Below are 12,423 nucleotides of genomic sequence, written 5' to 3'. Positions count from 1 at the left end.
GGTCGGACAACAGTCTTATCCGCAAAGACTCGAAGAGAAGCTATTGAAGAACACATGACACTACCGTCGACGATGCCCATAGTGTTGCACCGAAGTAAAGTGTCAAGAACAAACATGTTGTCCATGAACACGGACAGGGATAAAAATTCCCAAGCTCATCGATTCTAGGTCGAGCGTCACTAAGATGGGATCGAAACCGAAGGACTTCTGTTCGAGACAATACCCCTATCACTATTGAAACAACATAACCGTGACACGAAGACCTAACCAAAAAGCCCTTCCGACAGAGCAGAGACAGAGATGTTCCCATCCAAGATGGGAAGAACACTAGAATGAAAATTGTTAGACTAAGGAGGGCGAGATGATACTTTCAGAACCAACCAAGCTAACTGAAGACAAAGTCCAATCGTGATGTGTTTGGAAAAAGAATGAGCGTTGACAAGTTCAAACGTGACCAAGCATTGTGCTACAACCTGCCCACTAGCCATAACGCACGATGTTCCCATGTGCCTTGGAGTCCCGTCGTTATTAGATAACTCGAACTTGCTTGCCACTACTACCATCTGTCTTAGTACATCTCTCGCCCATCCTCTAAAAACTAGTTTCCCTAACAAGAAGATCCTCATGCCTCCTTTTGTTTATACAAATTTTATCGGAATTATAATTGATGGGAATTTTGTAGAGAAAATTCTTTGGAGGCCTTCCTATGCAGGATAGAAAGTAATCCTTCATATTTCAAAGGGAACAAAAACAGGCTTGACTCAACGGAAAAAATTGTATCCTATTAATCAAATGACATCACTTTTTCTTTGAAAATGAAATACATGTCATCCAACTTCTTATGTTTTTCTATTCTCATGATTTTTCTATCATTTGAATCAAATCAAAGGAGGGCTCAGCGTATAACTCCTTTAAAAGTTATAAGTTTGCATCCCTTAAAAAGCCATACTTTGGACTATTTTTAGTCCAGAAAGGACAACTCTCACGATAAATAGGAAGACGACCGAGCGGCCCACCTCGCCATTCACCACCCCTATGCTCACACCGCCGCCCTGATCGTGGGCCTCCCCGTCGTCTCCGACCACGGTGATTTTCTCTCTTCCTTGTCGTCTCCTGCCATGGTGACGCTTGTTCGGCGTCTCCGGCCTCGCGGCGCTCCTCTCCGTCATCATCGGCCATGATCAAAGCAGCAACCTGATATGTCTCCAACGTATCTATAATTTTTTATTATTCCATGCCATTTTATTATCAATTTTGGATGTTTTATAATCATTTTATAGTCATTTTATATCATTTTTTGATACTAACCTATTGACATAGTGCCAAGTGTCAGTTGTTTTTTCTGCATGTTTTTTACATCGCAGAAAATCAATATCAGACGGAGTCCAAATACCATGCCAATTTACGAAGATTTTTTATGGACCAAAAGAAAGAAGATGGCCCTGGTTGCACCTGGGGGGAGTCCTGAGGAGGGGACAACCCACCAGGGTGCGCCAGAGGCTCAGGCGCGCCCTAGTGGGTTGTCCCCACCTCGGGTACCCCCCGGACCGCCTCTTTGCTTTATAAATACCCCAATATTCCAGAAACCTTAGGGGAGTTGATGAAATATTCATCCAGCCGCCGCAGAGTCCAGAACCACCACATTCAATCTAGACACCATCACGGAGGGGTTCACCACTTCCATTGGTGCCTCTCCGATGAGGCGTGAGTAGTTCTTTGTAGACCTTCAGGTCCGTAGTTAGTAGCTAGATGACTTCCTCTCTCTCTCTCTTGATTATCAATACAATGGTCTCTTGGAGATCCATATGATGTTTGTCTTTTGGCGGTGTGTTTGTTGGGATCCGATGAACTTTGAGTTTATGATCAAATCTATGTTTTTATATCCATGAAAGTTATTTGAGTTTCTTTAATCTCTTATATGCATGATTGCTTATAGCCTCGTATTTCTTCTCCGATATTTGGGTTTTGTTTGGCCAACTTGATCTATTTATCTTGCAATGGGAAGAGGTGCCCGGTAGTGGGTTCGATCTTACGATGCTTAATCCCATTGACAGAAAGGGAACCGACACGTATGTATCGTTGCTACTAAGGATAAAAAGATGAGATCTATATCTGCCGCAATAGATAAACGGATCTTGTCTACATCATGCACTACAAAAAAAAGACACACTCGTGACATTTTGGGCCGAACGAATTTTTTTCCTGTCATACTTATGACACTTCTATGACAATAATTGTGACAAAACCCGATATCATCATAGATGTGGTGGGCTCCTACTTCTATGACAAAAAACTATGACAGAAAATGGGTTTTTTGTCCTGGGCGGGCCGGAGACGTAGCTGCATGACATTCTTTGGGCCGTCCATGACGGAAAAAACCGTGGTAGAAGCGAGGGCAAGGAAAATTTCGGCGAGTTCCCTGTTACGGTGGGAGGTCGGGGGCCGAGCGATGCGCGTTTCTCTCGTACACGTATGCGCGTGTGTGCGAGGCATTGGCTCTAACTGAACCCGAGCGAGGCGTTGGGATCTAACTGAACCCGAACGATTGCACTGTAGGCTACGTGTTACTGAACCCGAGAGATCGATCGATGGTTGTTAACTGAACCTGATCGAGCGATTCCTTCGCTACTGCTGCTAACTGAAGCCGATCGATGCTGCCTCTGGATGAACAGTGAGTGTTGCGCGGGGAGGGGGGGGGTGGATGAACAGTGAGTGGTGGGGGTGGATGAACATGACCCCGTGGCGTTGCCTCTGGATGAACAGGACCCCGATCGATCGAGCCGGTTGGGGCTGGATGAACAGGACCCTGATACGTCTCTGTCGTATCTATAATTTTTGATTGTTCCATGCCAATAGTATTCAACTTTTATTTACTTTTGGCAACTTTTTATACTATTTTTTGGGACTAACATATTGATCCAGTGCCCAGTGCCAGTTCCTGTCTGTTGCATGTTTTTTGTTTCGCAGAAACCCAATATCAAACGGAGTCCAAACGAGATAAAAACGGACAGAGATTTTTTTGGAATATTTATGATTTTTGGGAAGTAAAATCAACGCGAAACAGTGTCCGAGGTGGCCACGAGACAGGGGGGCGTGCCCTCCCCCCCGGGCGCGGCTTGGGCTCTCGTGGGCCACCCGTAAGGCAGTTGACTCTCTTCTTTTGGCGCAAGAAAGCTAATTTTATTAGAAAGATCTGGGCGAAAGATTCACCCCAATCGGAGTTACAGATCTCCGTATATTTAAGAAACGGTGAAGGGGTAGAATCAGAGAACGCAAAAACAGAGAGATATATCCAATCTCGGGGGGGCTCTCGCCCCTCCCAAGCCATGGGAGCCAATGACCAGAGGGGAAACCCTTCTCCCATCTAGGAAGGAAGTCAAGGAAGAAGAAGAAGAAGGGGGGCCCTCTCCCCCTTGCTTTCGGTGGCGCCGGAACGCTGCCGGGGGCCTTCATCATCACCGCGGTCTTCACCAACACCGCCGTCATCTTCACCAACATCTCCATCACCTTCCCCCATCTATATCCAGCGGTCCACTCTCCCGCAACCCGCTGTACCCTATACTTGAACATGGTGCTTTATGCTTCATATTATTTTCCAATGATGTGTTGCCATCCTATGATGTCTGAGTAGATTTTCGTTGACCTATCGGTGATTGATGAATTGCTATGATTGGTTTGAGTTGCATGTTTTATTATTGGTGCTGTCCTATTGTGCTCTCCGTGTTACGCAAGCGTGAGGGATTCCCGATGTAGGGTGTTCCAATGCGTTCATGATTCGCTTATAGTGGGTTGCGTGAGTGACTGAAACACAAACCAGAGTAAGGGGATTGTTGCGTATGGGATAAAGGGAACTTGATACTTTAATGCTATGGTTGGGTTTTACCTTAATGAATCTTTAGTAGTTGCGGATGCTTGCTAGAGTTCCAATCATAAGTGCATATGATCCAAGTAGAGAAAGTATGTTAGCTTATGCCTCTCCCTCAAATAGAATTGCAATAGTGATTACCGGTCTAGTAACGTAGTCAATTGCTTAGGGATAATTTCACAACTCCTACCACCACTTTTCCACACTCGCTATATTTACTTTATTGCATCTTTATCTAAACAACCCCTAGTTTTTATTTACGCATTATTTACTTTCTTGCAAACCTATCAAACAACACCTACAAAGTACTTCTAGTTTCATACTTGTTCTAGGTAAAGCGAACGTCAAGCGTGCGTAGAGTCGTATCAGTGGCCGATAGGACTTGAGAGAGTATTTGTTCTACCTTTAGCTCCTCGTTGGGTTCGACACTCTTACTTATCGAAAGAGGCTACAACTATCCCGTATACTTGCGGGTCATCAAGACCTTTTTCTGGCGCCGTTGCCGGGGAGTCATAGCGTGGGGTGAATATTCTCGTGTGTGCTTGTTTGCTTTATCACTAAGTAATTTTTATTTGCCGTTCTTAGTTGTTCTCTATCTTTAGTTATGGATATGGAACACGAAATACCAAAAAAATTAGGTGTACTTGCTACTCATGGAGATGGGGAACCTCCTAAAACCCTCGATGCTCGTTATGTTCAAGATATTATGTACTACTTTGATAATCCTGAGAAAACCTAACTCAATTATGTTATGGGAGTAACATTGGATCAATGTGAATACTTTAGGGATTATCGCTTTACACAAAAAGGGAAACTATTATGGGATCAAATTCAACTGTTGAAGTGGTATGCTAGGCAATTGTGCTTGATGCATGATTATACTTGTTGTTCTTGGATGAAGTCTCCACACCTTCCCTTTTCATGCAAATTCAATGATAATGAAACCTTAGCTTCTTATGCTAATGGTATCTTTGATTACTATGATGTGGAACAAATAGAAGAATTTGTTACTTTTATGGGTGCTTATGAGGTTGAATTTATGTTTAAAGCAGTTGATGATTTTGATGATTCAGTTTATAGACCAGAAAATCTTGCTATACTTAGATATTGCTATGAAAATTATGAATACAATTACTACATTAATGCATTTATTGAGAAAGTCTCTGAAAGCACAAGTGCTCCCTAGGTGGTTTTGGTAATTAATGCAAACATATCTCTTGTTGGACTAACACTTTCATCTAGTATGTTTCAGACAAGTTCAACATTGGAGTGGCATCGACTAAAGGATGTGGGAACTCCTTCAAGATGCTAAGGACAAAGGATTGGCTCAAGCTTCAAGCTCAAGACTCTTCATTTTACATTTTGGTCATCCAATATCACATTGTCTATAGGAAAAGCCAATACTATCAAGAAGGGATGAGGTGTTGCTTAATGAGCCTCTTGCTTCAAGTGCTTAGTGATATGCCCCGAAACCCTCAACTACTTTCCCACTTCCACACATATTACCTAAACCTAAAGTCAAACTCGGCCATACCGGTTCTTTCTATCTGGCGCCACCGAGTTCAGATGTCATAGCCAATGCCACAAACCCTAGGCAAATCGGTCCTACCGATAGGGATCTCGGTCTCACCGAGATGGGATTGTAATCTCTCTGTGTATGTCCATTACCAAAATCTATCTCACCGAGTTTGAGCAATCGGTACTACCGAGATTACAATGCAAGCTTCCTGGTTGACTCATTACCAAAATCGGTCCTACCGAGTTTGTGTAATCGGTCCAACCGAGTTTGCCTGACCAACTCTCTGGAAAGCTTATTACCAAAATCGGTCCAACCGAGTTTGTGTAATCGGTCTCACCGAGATTATGTTATGCCCTAACCCTAACCGAATCGGTCTTACCAAGTTGCATATCGGTCCCACCGAAAATCCTAACGGTCACTAGGTTTATCAAATCGGTCTGACCGAGTCTGTTGAATCGTTCTCACCGAGTTTGGTAAATTGTGTGTAACGGTTAGATTTTTTGTGGAGGCTATATATACCCCTCCACCTCCTCTTCATTCGTGGAGAGAGCCATCAGACTGAACCTACACTTCCAACTTACCATTTCTGAGAGAGAACTACCTAATCATGTGTTGAGGCCAAGATATTCCATTCCTACCATATGAATCTTGATCTCTAGCATTCCGCAAGTTGCTTTCCACTCAAATCTTCTTTCCACCAGATCCAAATCCTATGAGAGAGAGTTGAGTGTTGGGGAGACTATCATTTGAAGCACAAGAGCAAGGAGTTCATCATCAACACACCATTTGTTACTTCTTGGAGAGTGGTGTCTCCTAGATTGGCTAGGTGTCACTTGGGAGCCTCCGACAAGATTGTGGAGTTGAACCAAGGAGTTTGTAAGGGCAAGGAGATCGCCTACTTCGTGAAGATCTACCGCTAGTGAGGCAAGTGCTTCGTGGGCGACGACCATGGTGGGATAGACAAGGTTGCTTCTTCATGGACCCTTCATGGGTGGAGCCCTCTGTGGACTCGCGCAACCGTTACCCTTCATGGGTTGAAGTCTCCATCAACGTGGATGTACGATAGCACCACCTATCGGAACCACGCCAAAAACATCCGTGTCTCCAATTGCGTTTGAATCCTCCAAAACCCTTCCCTTTACATTCTTGCAAGTTGCATGCTTTACTTTCTGCTGCTCATATACTATTTGCATGCTTTACTTTCTGCTGCTCATATACTATTTGCATGCTTGCTTGATATGTATTGTGATGTTGAACTTGTGTCTAAACTCCACTTAAACTTAAAGATCTTAAAAACTGCAACTTTGGTACTTAGTGTCTAATCACCCCCCTCTAGACACCTCTTCTCAAGGTCCTACAAGTGGTATCAGAGCCAGGTTTCCATTGCCTTGGTTTAATCACCATTGGAGGAAGATGGATGAGTCTACTTTGAGGAGTCTTAGACATAGAGTGCCTATTCTTGATGGAGAGTATTTTCATGAGTGGAAAAATGAGATGCTTGTAATTTTCAATCAATATCATTTGAACAAGTACGTTGCTAGCCCTTGTGCACCTCATGTTGATACTATGCATCCCACTCTTGATGAGTCTATTGATATGATTAGGAATCTTAGGACTGCCGAACTTATCATTAGAGGATTGCCTAGAAACTTGATTGGATGTTTGCCTACTCTTAAGTGTGCCTACACTATATGGAAATTTCTTGAGGAACGCTTTCCAAATTATTCCTTGAAAAATCTTGATGAAATTCTCCATAAGTCTATTGCCTTGAGTAAGATGAATACTAGTGATCCTATGTTTGGTGATTGTCTATTTGAGCTTACAAACCTTATGCGTGCCAAAGGAGATGTTGGAATTATTAGTGATATTATTTCCGAAGCTATAAAAATTCATAAGCAAGATCATTGTCAAACTCACTCTAACGAATTACCCTCTCTAGGATTTGATCCACCACATGACGATGTTGAACATGGATACTATGATGAGGATGATGATAGTGACTTCGATCTTGATGATGCAATGAGACACTTTGGTCTTATGGAAAATCTTTGGGGATATATGTCAGGAGGAAAGGAATGGGTTCTTGATAGTGGATGTACCGATCACATGACCGGAGAGAAAGACATGTTTCTTGATCTTGCTAAAAATGATAGTCCTCGAAAGTATGTCACTTTCGGTGACAACTCAAAGGGTAAGGTGGTTGGCCTCGGTAAGGTGGCCATATCACATGATAGCTCCATACAAAATGTCATGCTCGTTGAATCTCTTGGATGCAACTTACTTTCAATATCTAGACTTGCTGATTTTGGTTTCAATGTCCTATTTACTGAAGTAGATTGCCAAGTGTTTCGTTGAGACAATCATAAAATGGTCTTTACCGGTGTGCGTAGAGGTGATCTATACATTGTTGATTTCACTAAAAAGGCTCAACCTAAAACTTGCTTGATTGCTAAATCCTCAAAAGGTCGGTTATGGCATAGACGACTAGGTCATGTTGGTATGCGAAACCTTGACAAGCTTATTAAAGGAAATCATATCCTTGGTGTTAACGATGTCATATTTGATAATGATAGACTTTGCAGTGCTTGTCAAGCAGGTAAACAGGTTGGAGGAAGGCATCCCGTGAAGAACATCATGACCACAAGGAGGCCACTCGAGCTACTTCACATGGATCTCTTTGGTCCCAACTCCTACAAGAGTCTCGGTGGAAATTCTTTTGGTCTAGTTATTGTTGATGATTTTTCAAGATTTACGTGGGTGTTCTTTCTGGATGATAAATTGCAGGTCCAAAAGATCTTCAAAAACTTCGCTAGGAAGGCCCAAAATCAATTTGAAGTGAAGATCAAGAAGGTTTGCAACGACAACGGAACGGAGTTCAAGAACGCAAATGTGGACACCTTTCTTGACGAAGAAGGGATTTCACACGAGTTCTCGGCTACGTACACACCTCAACAAAACGGAGTTGTTGAGAGGAAGAACCGGACGCTCATCGAAATGGCGAGAACGATGCTTGATGACTACAAGACACCGAAGCACTTTTGGGCAGAAGCCATTGAGACAGCTTGGCATGCAACAAATCGTTTGTATCTTCACAAGCTACTCGGCAAGACAACATAGGAGCTCCTCACCGGTAACAAACCCCAAGTTGGATACTTTCGAGTATTCGGCTCAAAGCGCTACATTCTTGATAAGCATTGTCGTTCTAAATTTGCTCCTAAGTCTCATGAAGGTTTCCTACTAGGTTATGGCTCAAACTCTCAAACTTACCGGGTCTACAACAATTTCACCCAAAAGGTTGAAGAGACGGTAGATGTGAAGTTTGATGAATCTAACAGCTCACAAGTAGAGCAATTGCCAATTGATGTAGGAGACAAAGATCATTCGGAAGCAATCCAAGACTTGTCTATTGGCAAGGTCCGTCCAACGGAGGTGAAGGAGAGTACCTCGTCCGTTCAAGTGGAAGCTTCTACTTCACGACAAGGTGAACCAAGAGTTAATACGGAAGCATCCACAAGTGGGACACACCAAGATGAAGAAAACAAGGAAGTGCATCAAGATGAACGTCAACAACCTCCTTCTCCACCACGACAAGAGAACGACAACACCAACAATGAAGAAGGCCAAGAAGAAGAACAAGATGAAGAAGAAGTTCAACCAAGAAATAGGCAAAAGCTTTCACGAGTTCGAGCAAGAATTGCTAAAGACCATCCCGTCGAGCAAATCTAAAATGATATTCAAACCGGGAGAATCACTCGCTCTAAAACTCGTTTACCTAACTTTTGTGAAAACTATTCTTTCATCTCTAGCATTGAACCTATGAAGGTTGAAGAAGCATTGGAAGATCCGGATTGGATAAATGCTATGCATGAAGAGCTACACAACTTTGAGAGGAACCAAGTTTGGACATTAGTTGAGAAGCCCGACAACAACCACAACATCATCGGTACCAAATGGGTGTTTCGCAACAAGCAAGATGAAGATGGACAAGTAGTTCGCAACAAAGCACGTCTCGTCGCCCAAGATTACACACAAGTCGAAGGTATGGACTATGGTGAGACTTACGCTCCTGTTGCTAGACTTGAGTCCATTCGCATCTTACTTGCCTATGCTAATCATCATGATATCACCTTGTACCAAATGGACATTAAAAGTGCTTTTCTAAATGGTGAAATAGAGGAGGAAGTTTATGTTAAACAACCTCCCGGCTTTGTCAATCCTAAGAAACCCAATCGTGTTTACAAACTTCACAAAGCTCTTTATGGTCTTAAACAAGCTCCTAGAGCGTGGTATAAATGCTTGACCAAGTTCCTTATTGAAAAAGGCTTTGAAATTGGGAAAATTGATTCTACTCTTTTTACTAAAAGGGTTAATGGAGAACTATTTGTGTGCCAAATCTATGTTGATGATATTATATTTGGTTCAACTAACCCTCATTTTAGTGAAAAGTTTGGGAAGCTAATGTCGGAGAAGTTTGAGATGTCTATGATGAGTGAACTCAAATTCTTTCTTGGTTTGCAAATCAAGCAAACTAAGGAAGGTACCTTTGTTTCTCAAACGAAGTACACCAAGGACTTATTCAAAAAGTTCAATATGCAAGAATGCAAAGGTATGTCTACACCCATGCCTACTAGTGGACATCTTGATTTGACCAAAGATGGTGAACTGGTTGATCAAAAGGTTTATCGCTCTATGATTGGTTCATTGTTATATCTATGTGCTTCACGTCCCGATATCATGTTAAGTGTGTGCATGTGTGCACGATATCAAGCTGCTCCTAAAGAATGTCATCTTAAGGCCGTGAAAAGGATAGTGAGATACTTAATCCATACACCAAATTTTGGCATTTGGTATCCTAAGAGGGCCTCTTTCGATCTTGTTGGCTACTCCGACTCGGACTATGCCGGAGACAAGGTTGATAGAAAGTCCACTTCGGGTACTTGTCAATTTCTTGGTAGATCTCTTGTGTCTTGGTCATCCAAGAAACAAAACTCGGTATCCTTATCCACCGCCGAAGCGGAATACATTGCCGCTGGTTCATGTTGTGCTCAATTACTTTGGATGACCCAAACTCTTAAAGATTATGGGATATATGTGAAACATGTTCCATTGCTTTGTGACAATGAAAGTGCTATCAAAATTGGTCATAATCCCGTGCAACATTCTCGAACTAAGCATATTGAAGTTCATCATCATTTCATTCGAGATCATGTTGCTAAGGGTGACATTAATCTCAAGCATGTTCGCACCGAAAAGCAATTAGCGGATATATTCACTAAACCTCTTGATGAGAAAGTGTTTTGCAGGCTGAGAGGAGAACTGAACATCATTGATGCTTCAAACTTGGAGTAGAAACTCCATTGGATACATGCAAGACATGAGCTTATGACTAATCCTTGATATCTCTCTTATGATGAAAATCTTATGTCCTGGATATATTTGTATCTTGCATGTTATCTAACCCATGTAGGTACTTGGATTAATCTAATTCCATGAGGTTGTAACCTACTCATATCTTGAGCAATCTCTACATCACCAAGTCTCTATACTAAGGTGGTTGAAGCCAAGGAAGCACGAAACCATTCAAACATATCCTTTGACAAACTCTATGTTGAGCTTCATGAGTGTCACTTTTGGATACACAAGTGCTCTTCCTTGCAAGAACTAACCCATGTAGGTAGATGGACTCAAATTCCAAGTGGTGCTCCAAATTCTTGATGAGCTACATCAACCTTGAGCAACCCACACAAGTTCAACTACATGTTCAACACCACCAACCAATGTATGTTATTCCATCTTAGAGAAGCTTTACTCCAAGTCATGAGCTAAAGCAACTCGACAAGATGTGAATACATCAATATGCTTAAACGAAAAATGGCAACCCCATTTTGTGCTTAAACGATGAGTATGACCTATGATCAAGTGATCTCACTTGACTCCTAAGTCAATATACTCTAACATAGATGACTTTGTCGCCGACCATCTCTAGATGAAGTTCTCTTGTGTTCTTTTCCGTGTTTTTGCATTTGTCTCATGCATATTTGTTTCCCCTTTCAAAAAAAACTTCATCTAGATTTCTTTCTGTTTGTTCTGCATTTTCTGCATCCAATTCATTGCACATCTTTTAGTAAATTCCTTGCAAATCTTTGTGAGATCTTACTAGTCTAGTGAGCTGAGGTGACAAGTGTTTTCTCTGCGATGAACTCGGTTTCACCGATTTGTTGTTTTCGGTCCAACCAAATCCTTTCGGTACAACCGAAGCATACCACTCGGTGCCACCGAGTTCACAACAGGAAAAACAGTTTGCCACATATTCTGTGTTTCTTCTGATCCAGCTCCACTCAATGAATCTTGTCCTCTACAAGCATCACATTTTTATCATTGCTTTGTGTTGTGACTCAAGGACCAAACCCATTCGATAGATTCCAGAAAGCCCTTCTTGGAAATTGATGTCAAAGGGGGAGAGAGAGATCACATCAAAGCTTATCATTAGAGAGAGAGATCACATCAGAGAAAGAGCATATCACCTCCTTAGGGGGAGAGAGATCTGCAGGGGGAGAGAGATCTCCAGGGGGAGAGAATACTTAAGTAGAAAGTATTTCTCAAGGATCCCAGATGCTTGGTGTTCAAGAGGAGAGATGCCACATGTCTTCTTGAGGGGAGAGACATGTTCATATGATCTTTTGTGCTTATTTGCATTAGCTTGCATTAGCTCTGTTCATCATTAATATCTTTTAGCTCTGATTTTCTATTCCCTATCTTCTCCCAGTATCCCATGCTAGATTCAGGGGGAGCAAGATATCTAAGGTAAAGTAATCAGTTAAATTCATTGCATATCTTTACTCTTGGGGACATGTCTAATCCAATGTGGTACTTAGTACTCACTCTCTACATGTCATCCCAGTCTTGGTATTCTTGTGGTTTCTTTTGTTTGCTCTGGCTAGTAGATGTATCTGTGTTGTCTAACCTTGTTTGCGCAGGTTCATTCCATCCTAAGCCAACTCAAGACTAAAAGGTAAGTATATGCATCACAATCATGTGT

Source organism: Triticum dicoccoides, chromosome 7B (genome assembly GCF_002162155.2).
Source record: "Triticum dicoccoides isolate Atlit2015 ecotype Zavitan chromosome 7B, WEW_v2.0, whole genome shotgun sequence".
Taxonomy (NCBI): Eukaryota; Viridiplantae; Streptophyta; class Magnoliopsida; order Poales; family Poaceae; genus Triticum; species Triticum dicoccoides.
Note: the sequence above shows the minus strand (reverse complement) of the source record.